Genomic DNA, 23192 nt, shown 5'->3' with positions numbered 1-23192 from the left:
CCCGCCCTGACGCCAGGGCCCGCCCAGACCACGTGATGACAACATACCAGGCGGCTTGGCGGCCGGGGGCGTCCCCAGAGCAGCCTCAGATCCAGAGGCGCGGGATTTGCGGTGACGCGCGCTCCAGGAATGAATTCTTGCGTGTCATTTCGTGCTGGCAGATGAAGTGAGTTATGCGCCTGGAACTGGGATAGAGGATGGGGAGAGTGTGCAATGAGGAAGCGTAAGGTCTCACGTGTCGGCACTGGACGTCCCTCACCTACAGGATCAACATTGTTTTAAGGACTCACTTCTGTAGTAAGTATCACGGTGACACAAAGGCGGCAAAACCCCGGTGCCTCTGCGTCATAAATCTAAAATAAAGCTGGTGAAGCATTAACAGGGAACAACATAAGGCAGGCCAGATTTTTAGCTGTGAAAGGTTTAAATTTGAATTACAAACGTAATATACGGTGCTTGTAAAAAACTGGAAGAATTTTAGGGAAAGAGAAGAAACTAACCACTGAAATCCCATCTCATATTTTTGGGAAGCCGTGTTTCCTGTGTGTGGGCGATAGTAAAGTATGTTCCTAAACACTGAGCCTACTTCATTATCTCCATGTCCTTGTCATTTCCCTGGTCTGATTTATGTGTGGCACATATTTCCCTCAATCTGTCACTTATAACTTTGCTTCATTCTGCAGAAGTTTAAATTTTTCATGCAATCAAATCTGTTATTGTTACTTGGCTTGGAATATACCCCCTACAAATTTTTCTAATTTTCTCATAGATTTAATTTTTATATTTAGGCCCTTAATTTATCTGAAATTTATTTTTGATATGTTGTGAATTACATAAGTTCTTCCCAATTGAGTAGTCAGTTGATCCAACAATGTTTATTTATTTTTAAATCATCCTTTCCACACTGATTGGAAACTGCACCCTTATCACATTCTTCTTTTCCACGGGCCTCTCAACAATAGCTCTCTATTTGATAACTATTAGAGAAAGTTTCTCCTTGTTTGTCTTTTTAAAAATTTCTGTGACTATTTAATTACTCTTGAGATAAACTTAAAACCTGAATGTTCAAGACTAACTATGTGTTGGTAATTATTGAAGCTAGGTGATGGAAACATTAAGCTATTCCTCCAGTAGTGAATACACTTGAAAATTTATATACTAAAGAGGTTTTTTTTTTTTTTTTAAGGATAGAGTTGTGAAATCTCATTGCAAATTCTTTTAAGATTTTGGTCAGAAATGTACTCAGTTAGTAGATTAATTGGGATAATGGACATATATTTTAAATTGTCTTTCCATTCAGGTCTTTTGTCAGTTGTTAAAAGAAAAAGGTAAACAACTTATCCAGCAAAGTCACGTTTATTCAGGAACAGCAGAGAAATTTCAACTTGGTACATGCAAATTGTGGCCAACCATAGGCAAGTCCATAGAACAAAGGAGGGTAGCACCCTTTAATAGAGGAAAGGACCAAGTTGAGAGGAGTGGCTCTGAAAAAGTTCACTGGAAAAGACCAAAAGTTTGGGGTTACAGCAGCTTTCTCATTGACTAGGTTGTTTCCAGGCCAGGAGAAAATCCTCTTCCTGCTGGGGTATGAGAAGTAAGTTTCAAGGGGTGGTACATGAGCAAGAATTCTCCCCACTCCGTTTAGAATTAGGTTTTCTTTGTTCATTTTCACATTTCCCCCTTTAAGACAAGGTCTTCCCTTGAAAACACTGCTCAAGTATCTGGTTATTTATCTATTTATTTCTTAAACATTTTTGTCCATCTGTGTCCCTTGGTGCCAGGAAGGACCTTTCCCAGGATCCATGTCCCAGGCTGAGGGAAGACCAGGTGGTGACAGAAACCACAGACACCTCATTTAAGCAACAGAGAAGGTAGGGGGAGGGGCTCTCAGGCATCTTCCACTCTTAAATTAATACCTTGTCTAGATCGTAAGCATTGGAAATCATCTCAAAGCATTGAGCTAACATTCTATTTGGTGCATCACCTCTGCAGAGATTTAACAGGCAACAAGTACAAAGTTTAGACAGAATTATGCAAAACAGAATTAAAAGTAACATGACAAATCCAAGTCACATGATGGTTCCAAACCATAATTTTAGACCTGAAGGTAGCCAACTGAATAACTCAGAGGACCACGGAGAGTCAGGTGTGATCTGCTCTAACCAGTATGCTTGTTCTCTGACCTTGTATAACTGAGTTTCTACCTCTCCAGGGGAATTTATGTAGGTGCAATAGATGGTTTTTGCTAGTGCACAAACAACTTCTTGATCAGCAAAATAGGTAATCAAGAGCTTTACCATTGTCCAAAATATCTTAACGAACTCGTCAAATGATTGTTGTAGGGCTGCTACTGCTTTGACTGTGGAAACAGCTAGCTCTCGTAATGTTAGGGAGAGATTTCTGATCATGTGCTCATTGGCACTTACTGTGACTCAAGGGAAAAAGGCTCTTGCTATGCAGACAAACTCAGAATCATGTATGCCTCTTGGAAGTTCCCTTTTAGGGTGGCCATGGAAGCTTAATGGGGTACAGCAATGAAAGGACCAATGGGAGGCTTCTGATTTGTTATCAAATGTTAACAAATTAAAGCTGCTCTGGGAATGACCCAGGCCCAACCTGCCACCTGTTGTGTTGTCATCATATGGCCAGGGCAGGCCCTGAAGTCAGGGGCAGCGAGCCGAAGGACTGCCGTTTAAATGTCCCAATAAGCACTGGTCTCCAATTCATCAGCTATCTAAACATTCATGTGCACATGGGAAATGCCATCTACTGCGGACAAAAATGAAACCAGGTGGAGCACAGACGACTGTAGCTAAGGTCTGGTTATTGATAGATCCACTAGCCAGAACTTCCTTATTGAACTTTTCAAGCCAGGGATCAGATGAATTGGAATGACCTTCTGTGAGGTACCATATTATACTAAAGGGGGTCTTTGCTAAAAGACTTGCAAAGAGGAGTTAGCCCATTTGTATTTCCTTTGGGTATATGGGGACAGATCATATTTAAGGAAAAGAACATGAGGTTTGGGGGTGGGATGGGAAAATGTATAGTTGGCAAAGGTAGAGGTCTTTTGTTGAGCTCGTATGGTTATGACGGGTAAAGTTGAAACAAAGTATGGGAATCCCTGGCCATGATAGCCAGTCTCATAGGTAACATGCAAAGGCTTGTGGGTGTGATCCGCAGTGTCACTTGGGACTAAGAAGAGCTTGGCTCCAGGTAAGACCTCAGGAGTCTGTCAAGAACAGAGCAGAGTTTCTGCTAACAATCCAACAATCAAAAAGTTTTCCCAATTTTGCAAGAGATTTGGAAATGTGAATAAGAGTATTGTCTTTCTAAGAAAGACAGGGAGAAAATAAGGTAAGAAGCAACAGTGAGAAAGGTAAATAGACCCGATCCACTAATCTTGGGAAAGTTGGCTGCCTCAGCTGCAGGCTGCTTCGATTCTCAGTAAGGTCCCTTCCAGTCAGGGTGGAGGGAGTATTTCTAAAGGTGTCATTTCCAGTAGATGAAATCTCCAGGCTGCAGATGATTATGATGTCTGGTGTTTTTTATTCCTGGGAGTGCACTGTGTAAAGATTCTTCTACTAAAGTGTGAGTATTCTCTAAGGATATGGTTAGACCTTTGCAAAATTGAAGTATATCCCCTTTTATCAGCTCTGGATCAAAGGAGCAGGGCTGGGTGCATTGGGAATCCTGTGATTATCTCAAAAGGGAAAAGGTTATGACTTTTGAAAGAGATGGACCTAAGATTCAGAAGAAGCAAATGCAGTGCTTTTGGCCAGGGTATTTGAAGGGTTTCTACAAATTTTTATAATTAGCTGTTAATGACGCCATTAGTATGTTCAACTAGTTCTGAAGATTGAGGGTGGTAAGCACAGTAAAAATGTTGTAAAACTGGCCAAACAGCACAAACTTGTCAGAGTATCTGACCAGTGAAGTTAGGTCACTAAGAAGTGTGGTCACTATGAAGTTTGAAGGGGAGTGACTTTTTTCTAATATGTTAGCCACAGAGGAGTCAGTGGCCTGTTTATAAGGAGAGTATATTCTTCTTGAACTTATGCAAATAACTTAACTACATTATCATGAGGAAAATTACACAAGAGTTTCCAAATTCTGGAGGGATCAGGTAGGGAGAAAAGGAATCGTTTCATCTTTGTTCACAATGATTTTGCCAAATTGTTGTAAGTCATAGATAGCTTAATAGAAAAAGTTTTCCTAAATCCAATTCAGTGGTATTATCTTACAGCTATCAGATACCTGAATTCTAGAATACTTGTCAGAATCCTTTCTATGAATTTCTCTGAAGATGAAATTCAAAAGCATCAGAGTAAAGCAATAACTGTCTATAAATGACAAAAGGCTTTAAAAAGCCCATTATTAAAGATTGATGAGAGTTCATAACAGAATTAGCAAGGGGGTTTGCTTATTTCTGTGACATACATTTTAAAATTACAACTGATAACATTGTATCAGAACATATCAGAATTTTAGGAATTTCGTATACTATTTGAAACACTGTTAATATGTTATATTAACATACACCTATACAAATATAAGGTAAAGAAGGTTTAGTATTCTTTTTGTTTTTTGTTGTTTTTTATTTTTATTCTTGGGTTTAGTATTCTTATTTGACAAGCTTCCCATGTAATTTAGTATATTATAAGCTTAATTAGTTTAACAGCTGCCTTTTTATAAAGAGAGAGAACAAATCTTTTGAGATGTTTCAGGGGCCCTCTGGAAAATCCCAAAGTTAGTTCAAGGTCAAAAACACTCCACCCAGAATTTGAATTTTGGGAAGTTTGTGAAAAATATCAAAAAACTTTAGGCACTTGACCAAATAGGATCACAGAAAATTATGAATTAAGACTTAATTATCCATTTAACCAAAGTGACAAAAAAAATTTTAAAGGCAAATACCAAAGGTTATATGGTTGCAGAAAGCCTTAGTCCTTTTTAACCGAAAAGATTTTTTTTTAAGTAATCGAGACCTGATAAACACAAAACACAGAATCTCTGTTTTCCTGGTAGGTTACATTAAAAGTGAAGAAACTCTGTTTACAATTTCTTATTAAAAGCAGACCAGTGATCTAAGAAAACTTTGTCCTTTTATCAGAGAGACAAACTAAATTCTAATTCTGCACCAGTATATTTTTGATATTAAATACTTTTTTTTAGCTTAAATTCATTACAATCTTATCAAAAAGATTGGGGGAAGCCATTTTTAAGCACACATGCCATAAAAGTTATTACACCCCTACAAAACTCTTTCCCATTTTCATGTACCTAAATCATTTGTTCCCAACAATTATGTTTAGATTACTCACAAAAACTTCATGAGACATTAGACAAAGTCAACCATATCTCAAGCAGATTTTCTGGCTAACAAATTTTGCAACAGAGATAAAATGAATTTATTTGACTAATCAGTCCAGGTAGAAAAAAGTTGTTACCTGCATTATATTTAATGCAATAACTCTGAAGACATGCCTGCTTTTTATCAAATGACAAACTTCAACTTGACTTTGATTTATCAAAGACTATCTCAGATCATGTGAATTCAAAAAATATTCATGTTTACTTCATTTACGTAAGTGCTTATATTTCTGTAAGCCAATTAAACAGAAATTTACTTAATTAAATCAAATTTTAAAGTATCATGGCAATATTATCCAGAAGTAGAAAACTATCACATAGATATAACATATATATGTAGACATATATAATATAAACACACAGAGATCTTACACATTTTGTCTAAAATTTTTGCCATTTTTCAGATACAAAGCTCAAAATAATAGCTGGATCCAAATTGTGTTTCTGGCCAATGGTCTAAGTTAAGTTTACCTGTTCACATGGACACATTTTTTTACTAAAGATATTTTAATTTGCATGCTGTAAAAATCCTTTTAGAACTGGGTGTGGTGTAATTTTGTCTTTCGGGAACATCTGCATGCCAGTCAAAGAATGCATTCCATTGTCTCTAAGAGGTTTAGGATTCTCTCTTTTAAGGGTGCCCATTAAGGTGGATTTATCTAAAATGAAGATTCCCCAGAATGGCCAGCACAATTCCAAATTATCCAAAAGGTCATCCTTTTTTTTTCTAGAATGACACAAGGTCCTGGCCCAGTGACCAGGTGGAAATTTTTTGCTTTTGGATTCCCTAAAATGTACTACATAAGGGGCCCTATTTTCCAACAGCTGTTCTAAAGCACTAGGAATCATGTGTTTTCCCTCATTTTGAACAGGATGGTGACTTAACCAAGAAGCTTCAACAAGCAGAAACAGAACAGAACAGAAATAGAAAACAAGTGTGCACAATAGAATTTGAGAGCTCAGAACACAGAGAGTGTAGAGAATCAGAAGTTTAGAAAACAAAATAGTATGCAGCGGGAGGGTGATATCTTCCTAAAAATAGAGCCCAAAGAAAGTTGATCTTGTTCAAAAGAAAAGAATTTGAATCCAAGAAGAGACTGAACTGAAATGAAGAAGACAATTTACAGAAGCAGAGAACAAAAGGGGCTCAAAAATGGGTACTGCATGTGGTTCTAGGGATTGTTAGTTCTTCAGGTTTATTTTTCCTTCAGATCCCACTTATGACACCAAGAAATGCCAACCATTAAAAGAAAAAGGTAAGCTGTTTAGCCAGCAAAGTCAAGTTTATTTGGGAAAACCAAAGGAATTGCAATTTGGAATATGCAAACTGTGGGGAACCATAGGTAAGTCAAAAGAACAAAGGAGAAAAGTGTCTTTTTATAGAAGAAAAAGACAAAGTTGGGAGGGATTGTGTTGAACAAAAATTCATTGGAGGAGAGCAAGGGTTTGGGGTTGTGACTGCTTCTTCTTGGGTTGGTTGTTGTGGGTCAAGGAAGAAATCTTCCTTCTGCTGTAAAATAATGTGACAAGTGGTACTTGAGTGAGAACTGCCCCTTAGTTACTTACTGACCCTATTTTGAATTAGTTTGCCTTTATTCATTTTTACACTATATCCCTCCTTATTCTATTTTTATTAAAATTTTAAAGCATGCTTCTTCAAAAAGGTCTAAAACATTTCTTATTCTTTTCTGAGTTTTGGCATACCTTATGCTCATTTTATTAAAAAATTTTTTATGTTTCCTTTTCTAGGGTCTTAAGTAGGTATAATTGAAATTACTTTTCCTTAAGTGTTTGGTATAATTCCCCTAAGGATACATCTGGACATAGTGTTTCTAGGGGATGAGATTTGTTTCTGCATGATGTTGCCTGTATAGTTTATTTTGTGTTATTTGTCCTGTAATTTTTCTTGATTGTATTACCTAATGGCTTATCTATTTATTGACTCTTTTAAATTCAATTTCTTCTTTGAAATTGTATTATCCTTACATCCTTTTTTAACAGCTTGAGATATAATTCACATATTCTATAATTAATCCATTTAAAGTCACAATTTGGTGCTTTTATTATATTCACAGAGTTGTGAAACCACCACCACAATCCAGTTTTGGCCTTTTGTTACCCCCAAAAGAAACCCTGTACTCATTAGCCATCACTTCTTATCTTTTCCTAGCTTTTTACATTGGATGCTTATTTTATTCCTTCTTTATTAATCTGGATATTGTAAGAGTTTCTTCTTGGTCAGAATATGCTTTTGAACTATTTCTAGCTTGGAGATTTTTTGTAGGCTTTCTACGAAGCCTAATACATGGTTTCTTTTAGAGAATGTTCCATGACTATTTGAAAAGAAGCTATAATTTCTTTGTTCAGGGTATCAGGTTTGGTGTGACTTTGGGACTACCTTAATAAGGATGTCATTTAGGATTTTACATTTTTCCACCTTTTTATGTATCATAGATTTCAAGAGATCAATATTTCTCACCCCTAGTATATGTCTGTTTCTTTTATCTCCTTTGGTTATGGCTGATACTTCATTTTTTGATTCACAGATATTCATAACTGTTTATCTTTATGAATTGGTCATAATTTTTTTCCAGGTAAAACTTGTCTGGTATTAACACCTAATATTTTATTGTTACAGTTTTTTTAGTTGCAACATCCTGAGGTACCTTTATGTATCCTTTTCTTTGCCACCTTTCTGAGGTACATTCTATTAGATGTGTCACTTGATAACAGCATAAAGTAATCTGCTTGGAGATATAATCAGATTTTTTAATAGGGTAGTTTAACACATTTATATTTATTAGTAGGTGTGTTAGGATGGCTTAATATTTTATCTCATACTTTCCATTTAATATCAAAATATCTTTCACTATAGATCTATTTGTTCTACAATATATCTAACTTAAAATTTTTTTTGTTCATTTAGTTCATGTATATATATTTATAGAATTCCTTTAGTCCTCCATTTCTTTAAAAAGTTTTTTTTAATGCCAAGAAAGGAACAAAAATGAAAGCACTATAATTCTTCTTCTACCTGTTCGGGGCGGTTTTTTTTCCTCAGTCTGCGCCACAATAAACAATTGAAGAGAAGAGACACAGTAGTGAAACAGAGTAAAAGTTTTATTTGAAGAGAGAGAAAGTGAGGGCATCCTCAGAGAGGAGGCCCCCTGAAAGGTTGGGGGTTCCCCCTTTTAAGGATTTTTCAAGAATGTGACAAAAGGCTAGGGGTTGTAGACTTGTTAAGTGGTCTCAAGATGCTTCTCTCTGGTGAGAGACACTAAGTCTCTTCTCTTCTATTATCAGTCCTCTAGTTAATTCTGCAAAATTAACACAAGAAATTGACTGATCCAGTTCCTCCCCAGGATAGCATCTTCCCTCTGGGAACATATCCATCAAGATAGCCTGTCCTGCTCCCAAGTTATTGTCTGTTGTATGTATGTACCCCAAGTTATGGGCTGAGTTATTGTCTGTTTGCTAAAGAATATGTTAGGAATCTTACTTCCTAAATTTCTGGCTTTTAAAATACAATCTCAGCTTTAAGATGGACTCTTTCCTGTTTTTACTACACTGTTCATATCTGGGCATTTTTCATCAATGGAAGGAAAAGTTACCCATGGTGCTTTTCTCCTGCCCAGGTTGCAAATTACTTGATTAGGGGCTGGAGCAGGGAAAAACAGCATATAGGTTAAGCTAAGGAATAAACTGGACCTTCTGGCAGGCTAAAGTAAATCCTAGAATGGTGTGATCTAATTGACTTGAGGTAAGATGACTGTAAGTTGTTGGGCAGAGTTTGGGAAAAAAGGGACCAATGCATGAAAAATAAATCTGCAATGACCCCCGTCTTTTTTTTTGCTTAATACTAAACCACGCAAGTGTCAAGTGATATTCTACAAGCAAAGAATCCCTGAGGAACTGTAAGCTGAACAATTTCCAGGGATGGAAATTATTCAGGAATAGGATATATATAATTTCTAATAAGACAGATTGGAGTGTTCTCATTAAACACCCAATAGAGACCCCAGAAAGGTCATGCCTTAGGAGTCCATCTAAACTATCTCTAGAGTAAAAGATATTACAGACTAGTGATTTCCAATATAGTTGCTACTAGCCACATGGCTGTTGTGTACTTGAAATGTGTCTAGGGTAGCTAAGGAACTGAATTTGTAGTTTTACTTAACTTTAATTCATTTAAATAATTTATATTGAAACTTCAACAGTTAAATGTGGCTATATGCTACTGGTTTAGACAATGGCCAGCTTCATGCAGCTTAATAAAAATAAGGTTCAGCCTTTTGCCATTGAGTATAATGTTAGCTGCGAGTTTACCATACATGGCCTCTATTGAGGTACATACCCTCTATACCCATTTTGTTGAGTTTTTATCATGAATGGATGTTGAATTTTGTCAAATGCTTTTACAGCATCTGTTGAGATGATTATGTGTTTTTTATATGTGGTTTTTATCCTTCTTTTTGTTAATGGGGTGTGTGATACTGATTGATTTATAAATAGTATACCATCTTTGCATCCCTGGAATAAGTACCACATGGTTATGATTTACTTTTGAATTTGGTTTGCTAATATTTTGTTGAGGATTTTTACATCTATGTTAATCAGGGATATTGGTCTGTAATTTTCTTTTTTTGTGTGTGGTCTCTTTGGTTTTTGAGTTAGAGTGCTGCTGCCTCGTAGAATGAGTTTGGAAGTATTCCCTCCTCTTCTCTTCTACTTTTTGGAATGCTTTAAGGATGGGCATTAGCTCTTTAAATATTTGGTAGAATTCAGCTGTGAAGCCATGTGGTCCTGAAGTTTTGTTTCTTGGGACCTTTTCAATTATCAATTCAATTTCATTGCTGGTGATTGGTCTGTTCAGACTTTCTATTTCTTCCTGGGTCAGTCTTGGAAGGTTGTATTTTCCTAGAAAGTTGTCCATTTCTTCTAGGTTGTCTAATTTATTGGCATATAATTTTTCATAGTATTCTCTAATAATTCTTTGTATTTTTGTTATCCATTGTGACTATTCCTTCTTCATTTCTATTTTATTTATGTGCATACTCTCTCTTTTTTTCTTGGTAAGTCTGGCTACAGGTTTATCCAGTTTTATTTTCTCAAAGAACCAGCTCTCAGTTGATTTTTTTCTATTGTTTTATTCTTCTCTATTAATTTATTTCTGTTCTCATCTTTATTATGTCCCTCCTTTTACTGACTTTGGTTTTCATTTGTTCTTTTTTTTAGTTTCTTTAGTTCTGAGTTTAGACTGTTTATTTGGTATTGTACCTGTTCCTTGAGGTAGGCCTGTATTGCTATTTACTGCCCACTTAAAACCACTTTTGCTGTGTCCCACAAATTTTGGACTGGTGTATTTTGTTTTAATTTTTCCCCATGTATTGCCTGATTTGTTCAGTAATCCTTTGACTTTTTAGAAGCATGTTGTTTAGCTTCCATGTGTTTGGGGGCTTTTTTTTTCTTTATGTAATTTATTGCTCATTTCATACTATTGTGGTCTGAGTAGTCGCTTGATACAATTTTAATCTTTATTGAGGCTTTTTTGGTCTAGTATGTGATCTGGAGAACATTCCATGTACGCTTGAGGAAAATGTATCCTGCTGCTTTTGGGTGGAATGTTCTGTAGATATCTGTTAAGTCTTTCTGATCTATTGTATTTTCAGTGCCTGTTTCCTTATTTATTTTCTTCTGTGTGGTTGATCTGTGTATTGATGTGAGTGGTGTGTTAAAGTCTCCTAAAATGAATGAGTTGCAATCTATTCCCCCCTTCAATTCTGTTAATATTTGTTTTACATATTTAGGGGTTCCTATGTTGGGTGCATAGATATTTTAAATGGTTATATCCTCTTGTTGGACTGACCGTTTTATCATTATGTAATGTCCTTCTTTGTCTTGTTTTTTTTCTTTGTTTTGAAGTCCATTTTGTTGGATATAAGTACTGCAACTCCTGCTTTTTTCTCCCTATTATTTGCATGAGGTATCTTTTTCCACCCTTTTACTTTTAGTCCATAAATGTCTTTGGATCTGAAATGAGTCTCTTGTAGGCAACATATAGATGGATCCGGTTTCTTTATCCATTCTGCCACTCTGTGTCTTTTGATTGGTGCAGTCAGTCCATTTACATTTAATGTAATTAGAGATATGTACTTATTGCCATTTTATTGTTTCCTGGTTGTTTTTATAGTTCCTCTTCCTCTCTGTTTTTTTCCCTCTCTTATCCTCTTCTCATTATTTGATGGTTTTATTTAGTGTTGTGATTGGGTATTTCATTTTAATTTTGTGTGTATTATAGGCTTTAGGTTTGTGTTCACCAAAAGGGTCAAGGATAGCTTCCTGACTATAATAACAGTATATATTAAGTTGATGATTGCTCTATTTCAAACACAATCTAAAAGTACTTCTTTTCTTCTTTTTCTTCTTCCTCCATACTTTATGTATTAGATGTCATAATCTGCACTTTTTTGTGTATCCTTTGACTGATTTTGTGTATAGTTGATTTTACTACTTTTGTTTTACCTTTGTAGTTGCTTATTAATTGGTCTACTAACTTTACTGTTTGTTTATTTTCACTGGTGAACACTATTTAGGCTTAGGAATATTTCCATCTACAGAAGGCCCTTTAACACATCCTGCAATGCTGGTTTAGTGGTTATAAATTCCTTCAGCCTTTGTTTATCTGGGAAATGTTTAATCTCTCCTTCAAATTTGAAAGATAATCTTACTGGGTAGAGGATTCTTGGTTGAAGGTCCTTCTGTTTCACTACATAAAATATTTCATGCTACTCCCTTCTGGCCTGTAAATTTTCTGTTGAGAAGTCTGCTGATAGCCTAATGGGGTTTCCCTTATAAGTAATCATTTTTCTTTCTCTGGCTGTTTTCAATACTCTTTGCTTATCCTTAATATTTGTCATTTTAATTATTTTGTGTCTTGGTGGTGTCTTCCTGGGGTTCCTTTTGTTAGGGGTTCTCTGGGCTTCCACGAACTGAATGTCTATTTCCTTCCCCAGATTGAGGAATTTTTCAACAATTATTTCCTCAAAGAGACTTTCTATCTCTTTGTCTCTCTCTTCTCCTTTTGGTACCATTACACAAATACTGGTTTGTTTGGAGTTGTCATACAGCTCTCTTAGCATCCTCTCGCTTATATTTTTTCTCTCCTCAGCTTTGTTGTTTTCCTGTTCTCTAATTTCCATTTCATTGTCTCCTCTACTTGCAACAATCTATAATTCATTGCCTCCGTTGTACATTTCATTTGTTATTGTATTCTTCAGTTCTGATTATCTCTTTTTCAGCTCTTCTGTCTCTTTTTTGAAGTCCTTCCTGAGCTCTTCAATACTCTTCCATAGATCCATAGATTGGTGATCTCCATTTCGTTTAGCCTTCTTTCTGGTGTCTTATCCTGCACTTTTGTTTAGAACATATTTCTCTGCCTCCTCATTTTGTCAGGGTTTCTGTGTGTCTTCCTTTGTATTCGATGGATCTTCTATGCTTCCTGGTCTACAGAGTAAAGGCTTTATGAAGAAAGTGTCCTGTGGTGCCCAGAAGCTCAAGACTCTTTATTCTCCAGTGCTTGGTTCTCCTTTGGGGTAGAGTCCCAGTTGCTGTTGGTGGGCAATGGGTAGGGCTGTCTTTCTGTCTGCTGGCTATGGTCTATCTCGGTCCCCCATGGTCAACAGTTTGCCTCAGCTGGCTTTTTGTGATCAGAGCAGTGGCTTCTACTGGGATCGTTGTGGGTAGGGTCACCCTCTGCCTTCCCTGCAGCAATGGTGATGGCAAGGCTACTGGGTTAACAGGGTGTGTGGGTCAGTCTCCCTGCTCTGGGACAGGTGGATGGTGCAGCAAGTCTGGTAGCAGTGGTGCAGCATGGTGTGCCGTCAACGTGGGGCATTGGAGGCAGTGAGTCTCAGGGGTGCTCTTGCTGAGCAATAGCAAGTGCATGCCACCAGGCTTGGCTGCCAGCAATGAGGAAGGAGCACTTTGAGGTGGCTCCTGCAGGTGCCTCTCCAGTTGGGCTGAGACAGGGCCAAGAAAGATGGGAGAGCCTCCCTCTGCCTGGCAGGCAGCAAAGCTGATGCTGCTTGGCCAAGTAGGCTGGCATGCTAGAGGTATGCAGGGAAGCACCTTGGGGCTGAGCTACCAGCAAGGGAGAGGGAGCATCTGGGGCTCCCAAGAGTGTCTGACCTCTTGCGCTGAGGGAGGGCTGGGGAAGTACCATTCATCTGCACGCCTCCACTTTCTCCTGTGGAGAGAGTACCATCTAACCCACTCCCCTCTAGAACCCCTTCCACTGCTGGCAAATATTTCAGCTGCAGGCCTCTGTTTTTGGTCTCAGCAGGACTGGCGGAGCATGTCCCTGTTGTCCAGCCCTGCAATCACCAGAACCCAGTGCAATGTGGCCTCATGTTCCCAGAGCAGATCTCCAGGGCCAGGTGTGCAGAGTTCCTGAGTGCCTGTCCCCTCCCCACTCTGTTCCTCTTCCTCCCGTCTGTGGGCTGGGATGGGGGAAGGGCTTGGGTCCCACTTGATTGCAGCTCTGCCACTTTATCCTTTTCTGTGTGGTCTTCTCTTCTTTGCCAGGTTTAGATGGTCTGTTCTGCAGGTTTAGTTGTATTTGCCGTAGTTGCTTCATTGTTGCATTTGAGGGAGGAGGTTCCTACTTTGCTTTCCTGCTCCACCATCTTTTTTCCCCCTTAATAAAAGATAAGTCTTGAAGAGATAAAATTGAAATGCAAACGATTGCTTGCTGGAACAAATCCAATTACTCTTTAAAAGAAGAAAACAAAATCTAGATGTTCAACAATGTAACATTCCCATGATTCAGAATGTCCAGAAACTAATAAAAAAAATTGCTTGATATGGCAAGAAGCAGAAAAATCTAAACCATAACTAAGAGTTAAATCAGTCAATAGAAATACTTCCAGAAATGACAGATAGAATTAGTAGACAAGGATGTTTAAAGTAGTTATTGCAAATATGCTCAAAGATTTTAAAGAAAACCATAATGAGAGAAAAATGAAAGGTTAAAATAAAATAGAACCTTTAGGGATGGAAAAGTATCTGAAATGAAAAATTCACTGGATATGTATAATAACAACTAATTGTATATTGCAGAAAAAAAGACTTGTGAGCTTGATAACAAAACAATAGAACCCATTAAAAAGTACACAGATAAATGATGGGGAAAAAAATTAACAAACCCTCAGTGACCTAGGGGATATTATCAAAAAGTCTAACATAGATATAATTGGAGTCCTAAAAGGAGAAAAGAGATAAGGACAGAGAAAACCATTACAGAGATAATTTCTTTGAAGAAAAATTTTCCAACTTGATGGAAACCATGATCCCATGCCCAGAAAATACCCAATGAATCCCAAGCAGGAAAATCATACCAAAGCTCATCATAATCACATGGCCAATAAAGAGAGCATCTTAAAAGCAGCAGCAAAAGGATGACAACTTTTTACCGCAACAAAGATAAGGATATGACAGACCTGTAACTGGAAATTATGGAAGGCAGAAAAGCCTGGAATCTCTTTAAAGTGCTAACAGTATAGAAGTTAACCTAGAATCTATATCCAGTGAAAATTTCCTTCTATAAACAAAATTTCATATCATCATTAAAAAGGCCAACATCACAATAGCAATTTTTAGTGCCTGGGCCTGGGCTACGTGCTTTACATACATGGACTCAGTTGATCCCATTACAACCCTGAGTTAAGTATCACTATAAACATTACTTTATCAATGAGAAATCTAAAGCTTAGGTACATTCAGTATCTTGGGCAAGGTTAGAGAGGACTAATCAAAAAAGTCAGGATGTGTTCATTCAGCTATTCACTGAAATATTCTCTGAGCAATTTAGTGTCAGGCATGTTTTGGAATCCAGATCACTACAGTTAGAGTTCAGATGTGGCTTCTTTTCTCTAGCTTCCTGTCTCATTAGACAGATAATTACCAAATGAATGATTGACATAACTTCAGGTAAGGTGCCATGAAAATAGAAGGCCTGGGGGTTGGTGATCAAAACTAACCAAACGGGAGTGGACTAGCTTTGGTCTGGAGAAAGCTCTCCGAGGAGGAGACATCTGAACTGAGACATAAAGAATAAAGCTTGGTTACAGACAAGACACTCAGCATGCCTGTGAATGGGAGTACAGGGCACGAGGGAAGCGTGGAAGATGGAAAAGGGGGGAGACAAAGGCTTTGTAAACTAAAATAGGGTTTCCTTGGTATAAAGAACCAGGTTTCAAAGCACACTGAATTACTGGGTAAAGCCTGAATTATTTCCAATTGCCCTGGTAAATGTCCCTTTCCCTCTTTATTGTAATGAGAAAAGTCACATGCAAGTGAGATCCTGTCACATATGTGGTCTCATTGCCCTGCTTTAGGGGAAAGCCTGAACATGTCTGTAAAGTGTGTTATCATGCACAGAAATTTGTTTTATATATGAGTTAAACTGGGTCTGGATGCTAGAGATTTTGTAGGTTCTACACTGTGTGTCATTTTCCCCACTGCCTTTATTCAAATCAAGTTAGATAATAAATCAGGTAGAAGAGTGTCAAGCATTTACAACAGCCACTGAAGTTATTGTACTTACATGTGCCAGGCTTTATACATACTTCATGTAGTTCATTTCCTATTTAATTCTCTCAGCAGTCTTATGGGTTACTACTACTGTTGTACAGATAAGAAACTTGAGACATTTGCAAAGTACCATATATAAGATGATAGTGGCAGAGCCATGACTCGAATCCAGAATCTTTGGACACCAAAGTACAGACTCATTGATACCACACTGCATTTGCATTTTCACCCAAGTATGAATTCTGTTTTCTATAGTTTCTCAGCCTCCAAGGCACTGTCTAGAAAGATGGCTCTGGTTAGGGCAGATTCTTCTCTCCCGATTTACGGAGAGCCTACGACTCGCTGAGTAATTCTACACCATCTGCCCTGCCAGGCACATTTCCTTCAGAACCTCATTAATCACTGAGTTCTACTTTTTATTTATGGGCTTATGCAAAGGTCAGTTTATGAAGTTTAATTATTTAGCATTTGACTAGTAGGAAAGGATGTTTCCTTTAGAGTGCTCAAAAAAAAAAAAATGCAGGCTGTGTGTTAATCCAGGGAATGATCTCTCTCAAATTATTCTACTCTCTTGTCAAGAGAAAGTTAACAGCCAGTTACATCCTGCAGAGAATGTTTTACCTTGATTTGTTAAGTTTTATCTCGCTCTAGAACTCTGGAAGTTTATTGCTCTTGGAAAAATTAGGGCCAAACTTACTATAATTAGTAAGCAAATGGACATTTTGATCCAAATTTTGGGGACCGCTTTGGCATCTGTAATGTTAGTATCTAAATTACGATCTTAAGCTTGTTTCACTACCTAACAAAGCTTTGTCTGTGACCTTTCTGGTGGGCAGTTCTAAAACTGTGTATCCAGATTTAAAATGTAGTCTTTATCTATAACTTCCATTTTCAGTAAATTGGTCTAATAGTAAATTGGTCAAGAGTATTAGTGTCTGTACATGGATAATCATTGCAACATTATTTGCCACGAAAAAAAAAAAACAGGAAAAAAATTCCAGACATGGCCAACAGGACAATTTAAAATATGATGGTATATCCTTATAAAGCAGTCATTAAAAATGGAAATGCTTGTCAGAGATGGGAAAATGTGGGCCACTGTGCAAAGTTTATAGAACAGTATGAATAGCAATCCAGTTTTTGTATATATGGGAGCAAAACAGGTGACGTCTGACAGGCTGAGTTACGGGTGAACTTCCTTTCTTTTCCGGCAGTCTGAAGTGGCGGTTATGACTTTGGGCCCTGGAGAGGGCCCAACTGGGTTTAAACCTCGGCTGTACCTCCCCTGTACTGTGTGTCCTTGACACGTTATGCAGAAAATTAAATGAGTTTATTTATGTAAAACCCTTAGTACAGTGCAACTATTATCATCATTCTCATTATAAAATGGAAATAAAAGTGCAAATGTCTTTAATATCGCAGAGGCAGTGTGTAATAATAGTGCAAAAACCCCCACAGGGCCTGGAGTAAGAAAAACTGGGTCTGAGCTCAAGCTTACCAGTGGCACGTTCTTGGGTAAGTGCCACCCTCTCTGAGCCTGAACTCAAGGGTCCAGTGAAGAAAAAAATACTCTTTCACCTCTGAGATGTCGCAGGGTTCAAATGAGATTAAGAGAGCTGCATAAACCACAATGTACTCTGGAAAATATGTACTATTAGAGCATTGGTTCCATAATATTCCCAATTACAAATTATTTTGCCTAGTTTTGGCTCTAATTCTAAAGTGATCCTTCCAGGCATGACTACATAATCTGTTAGGCAACAAGAGTTTGATCTAGATTTGGACTAATAAATGAATATTTCCAAAGATACTGTGAGGAAGCAAAATGTCACTTGAAAAACTTCAAATTAGCCTTCTGCTGACTCTGCTGGGTGATTCAGAAAATACAATAAAGAAATAAAACATTTCAGTTCCCAGAAGACACATACGTTACAGTTCTGTGTGAACAACTCACAACTATGTGACCCTCAACAAAGCAACTTTATATTTTGTCATATTTCAAATGAGGAGGCTGGCTTAACGAGGTCTGAGGTCCCTTTAAGCAATAAAGTCGTGATATATAGGCCAAGATGAACTCTAACAAATGGGACACCTTATTTGGTAACTTAGAGCGAATACTTTACCTATAGTAACTTTTACCTATTATAATCTTGTTGGAGTTCAGAATTAGAACAAGGGCCTTTTGGAAGAGACAGTAACCACCCAACAGGTATCACCTCGCCTCCTGCCATCTCACCGCCACTCCCCCGCAATGACTAAGAGTCCGCCTGGGTGAAGGAAGGGAAGCCATGCTAAAGCATTCAGAGACAAGACCATCTCATTTAATTTCATGAAGCTGTCCCTATCTTGACAAAAATAGCTACACACAAAAACAGAAGATCTTATTTAGTATATGGAAGTAAAATTCCAAAAATATTATTCATGACTTAGTTGAAAGGGGAAAAAATAAATTCAACAGCTAGCCACAGCATTTGATATCACATGTGATTAAAAAGGAAAAAAAAAACAGTAAAAATAGGACTAGGGAGATTGTTTTCTTAAACATGATAAAGAGTAGCTCAAATCATCAGCCCAAATTATACTTAATGTAAAACACCAAAGATATTCCCATGAAGTCATGCATAAAACAAACATACTTTGTTTCTGCCTTTTATTTAGCATTATTTTAGAAGCTTCTGCAATTTAAATTTAGAAGTCTCTGAAATAAGAGACTCTAATATTGGAAAAGAAATGAAATTATTTGGAGGCAATATAAGTATATGAAACATCAGAGAACTGACGTAAGTTAGATTTACTAAATGCTCTAAATAGCTAAATTTAAAATATAGTTAAATTAAGAGCTCTCATGTCATTAACAAATGAAAATGCAATGAAGAAATAACATTTGTAATAAAAGCACTAAATGTAAAAAGTGAACATAAAATAACTTTTTCTCATTTTAGGTTGGAGAAGGACTTTCTAATTAGAAATGAAATACTCTTTGGTTTGACTACCAGAAGAAAAAAAAACCACCACGAGTCTGTTATTTTGTTATGGCAGCCTGAGCAGGCTGAGACAGAAGGTGTGAGAACGTTCTAAGTGACTATGCTCATAAATCTGACAACTTAGTTGAAATGGACAATTTCCTTGAAAGACAAATGCCAACATTTTTTCAAGAAGAATATAATTCTATGTCTATTTGAAAAAAGTGAATTCAGATAAAAATCTTCCAATAAATAAGTTCAAATGGCATCACTGGTGAATTATACACAACATTTTAGGAAGAAATTTTATGAACTCTGCTCACATTCTCTCCATGGTATTGGAGAGGAGGGGAAACTCATTTTATGAGGTCAATATTACACTTATCAGACAAGGACATTAAAAGCAAAGTACAGATTAATATCCATCGTGAACACTGAGGCAAAAATATTCAACAAAATACTAGCAAAATAATCCAGCAATATCCTGGGAATGCAAGGCTGTTACCACTATTGAAAACCAATGTAATTCACCATATTAACATTATAAGGATATCATGAATGATCATTTCAATCAATGATGGGAAAAATCTAAAGAAATCCAACATCCGTTCATGATTAAGAACACTCAGAAAACTAGGAGTAAAAGGGAACGTCCTCAGCCCTCCACAAAATATGGATGCATAAATGCCACCCACAAATATCCTGCAACTAACATACTTAATGGTAAAAGACTGAATGCTTGCCTCCTAATACTGGAGATAAGGCCAAGCTGTCTCTGACCTCCCCACTCCCTTCACCATCGTACTGGAAGGTCTATCAGCGCAGGACAAAAAGAAAAGGCACCGGAAAGGAAAACTCGCGAGACTGTAAAGAAATAAAACATTTACATGACTAAGTATAGAAAACTTAAAAAAAATTTATGTAAGTGAATTTAGCCACAATACAAGGTAAATAAAAAAAAATCAGTTTCTAGATGTTAGCAATGAACTGGATATTGAAAATTTTTATAGTACCAGTTACAACAGCACACACACAAAAAATTTACTCACAATACATGTGCAAGATCTGTATGCTGAAAACTAAAAATACTGATCAAAGAAATCAAAGATCTACATAAATGGAGCAATATGCTACATTCGTGGATTGGGAGACATTAGATTTCCACTCTCATAGCTACGCTTACCATGGTGGTGAGCATTTCGTAATGTATATAATTGTCGAATTACTATGTTGTACATCTGAAAGTAACACGCTGTGTATCAACTATATACCGCAATAAAAAGAGAAGGTAAAAAAAAAAGTTCACTCTCCCTGAAGTGGTCTATGCACTCAGTGCAGTTTTCATCAGAATCCAAGACGGTATTTTTGTTTTGGCTGTCAAGAGGCTGATCCTAAAATGTACACGGAACACTTACAGTAATCCAGGCAGTGTAGTCTGGCTAAAAGCTCACTAACGTACATATACAAGTGTACATCTACACTAACAGGATAGTTCAGAAAGACCAACACTGTGTCAACTGATTATCTTCCACAAAGGTACAAAGAACATGAACCTCAATTTATTTGTATGTTGCATATATAACTTTCAAATGAGCCACATGTTAAAACAAACTGAAATCGATCACAGACCTAAATTTAGTAAAAACTTTATTAGACTTCTAGAACAAAAAATCACTGTCACCTTGTTAGGCACATTTCTTAGATATGATAATCCATTTAAGAAAAAGTTGATAGAGGGACTTAGTGAAAATTAAGAGCTGCTTTCGAAAAGCTCTGTTAAGAGAATGAAAGAAAAGCTCATACTGGGAGGAAGTATCTATAAAACATATGACCAATAAAGATCTTGTGTCCAGATTACAGAAACTAGTATCTCACTAGATAGATAGAAACACAAATTGGGTTACCATTTTGTACTTTTCAAACTCACAAAGATAAAACATGGGATTACTGTATATTAGTGCAAAGATATGGGTAAGCCCATGTATTTGTGATGGAACTTACAATTTTAGAAGGGAATTCTGACAGTATATATCAAATCTTGAATATATCTGTATCCTTTAATACAGTAATGGTATTCCAGGAATGTGTCCTAGGAATCTTACACACCAAGACTGACATGTTCACAACTGCACTACTTCTTGCTAAAATGAAACCAGGTGTCAGTCTTGACAACAGCAACTGGTTACAATGGCACATCCACAAACACGAAGCTATGCAGACAAGGAAACCTTGCTTATGGAATCTGATATGGCAACTGCTCTCAAGATGTAATTTTAAGTGGATAAATAGGACATTATAACTGCATACAGATTCCATCTTCTATTTTTAAAAGAGAATAAAATAAATACAGATGTGAATGGGCGTTTTCTCTGTAGGATGAGATGGCTGGTGGGGTATTTTTTTCTTTGTACTTTCTGAAAAACATGTACTGAGAACACTGAAATTACTTTTTAAAAGGAATTTAGGCATTCCAGCTAAATCAGAATAAATATACAGCATGAAATTCCTGGTCTCCTTGTAGAGGGGAAAGCTACCATAATGGCATCTGGGATCTGATTTTGCGAAGGGCTGGGCAGACTGTGTAATTCACGGTTGCAAGTGCAGCTCAAAGCTCTTCTCCAGTTTTTCATTTCTATTGCTCCCGCAGTAAGGGATGACCACGACAGACATCATAGCTGACATTTGGTCACCACTTTGCTGGGTGCTCAAGCACTCACTCCAGGGTCACGTAGAATCGCGGTCTTCTTTGGGCTTAAGTACACTTTGGACTTCCCTTTATTTGGTTCCCGGTTTAGTTTTTCGAAATGAAGCTCTTTCAGTACAGAAGCAACTCTCTGGTGTCTGCAGTCTCAAAAACATCTGGTAAATACTGTTCAAGACTTAGCCATCGCCCTCTAGTGGAACGTCCGCAGATAACTTGTTGCTGTTCAGGCATTACTAATCAACTTAAGCATACAACATTAAAATAGGCAAGTGCTAGCTTCTCCCCTTATGCCAGCTTATTTTTGCCAACTTCCTTTTGGAAGAAACTAAATTCCGTAGTGCCTTCTTTGACATGTACTAAGGAGGGCCTTTTCATATCTATAATAAACTTTAAGCCTATAAGGTGGGTGTTTCTTCTTTGTAGAGATGACAGGTTACAAAGTCCAACACTGTTGTGCAATAAAACGTCGAGACAAACTTTTCTATAAACCCATGTCTTCAGCATTTGAGTACACCCCAAGACTTTGTAAATTCATTAAATATTTGATTTATACTAGTTATACTTTGATCTCATGCATTGATTTTGGGGGAGGTGGGGAGATGAGGGGTGTATAAAAACCTGTCAATTATACAGCACACAGCCTTAACTATAAACCATCTGAACAGATAAAGATGCCTGAAACAGAACTGCTCTCAGATACTAAATTGACCTGATTCTTGATCACCTCATGTACCTACTTCTCTTTTTCTTTTTGGCTCCTTTGTCTTCCAGAAATGCACATTACTATCTTCATTTGAATTTATGTGTGATGCAGGAAAGATGCTGAAGCAGGGTTCCCTAAGAAGGCAATGATTTACAGTGCACTGAAAACATTTTCATCAGTACCATTTTACTTTCATATTTAATTTTCTAAGAATAGACAAGTGTGTTGAAACCAAAATGCTGTTCAATGTGAAACATTCATAAGATTGTGTATCAATACTTCAAAAAAAAGAACAATTACTTGCATAACTGTTACACACTAAAAGCTCTATTTTTATATTTCTAAGTTTTATGAATATCGGTAACCAGATAATTCTCACACGGCTTAAAAAATTCTCACTTAATTTAAGGAAAAATGAAGTGTCAATGCATTTTTTTTATTCCAAAGACTGAGAGCTTCACAGAAGAAAGCTTAGTATCCAGTAGTTATATAACATGTTTACACAGATACTTATACAATAACTATTACCCAGCCACTAAATAAGGATCAAAGGAGGTAACAGTTGTAATTTTTCCTGTCATAATTTTAAAAAGTTAAGACAGAAGGAATAGAGTATGTATGTTTGTAGGTGTCAGCCAAATACAAGCAACTTGACAAGACTAAGTTTATTCTAATTTTTATTAATAAAAAGATTAACCATGACCATATAAGGTAAGTGGCTGGGTTTATAGTTTGCTACACCAATTAAATCAAACTTGATACTTGAGAATATTTTTACAATAAGGTGTAATAGCATTCCATTATAGAGGCATTTTAATTTTAACGGTTTCTCTTATATATAAAAAACTAACCCTTAGTG

General features: G+C 36.9%; 1 long non-coding RNA gene across 1 annotated transcript; it reads left to right on the top strand.

Annotated features, from left to right (window-relative positions):
• Positions 1 to 9: 9 nt before the first annotated feature.
• LOC140848560 (uncharacterized) lies at positions 10 to 22812 on the top strand. The gene is made up of 3 exons (XR_012129656.1): positions 10 to 297; positions 13712 to 13808; positions 18906 to 22812. It is a non-coding gene; the product is annotated as an uncharacterized lncRNA (long non-coding RNA).
• The last annotated feature ends 380 nt before the right edge of the window (positions 22813 to 23192 follow it).

The sequence above is a fragment of the Manis javanica genome, chromosome 3, assembly GCF_040802235.1.
Source record: "Manis javanica isolate MJ-LG chromosome 3, MJ_LKY, whole genome shotgun sequence".
Taxonomy (NCBI): domain Eukaryota; kingdom Metazoa; phylum Chordata; class Mammalia; order Pholidota; family Manidae; genus Manis; species Manis javanica.
Note: the sequence above shows the minus strand (reverse complement) of the source record. Positions and strands in the feature narration are given on the sequence as shown.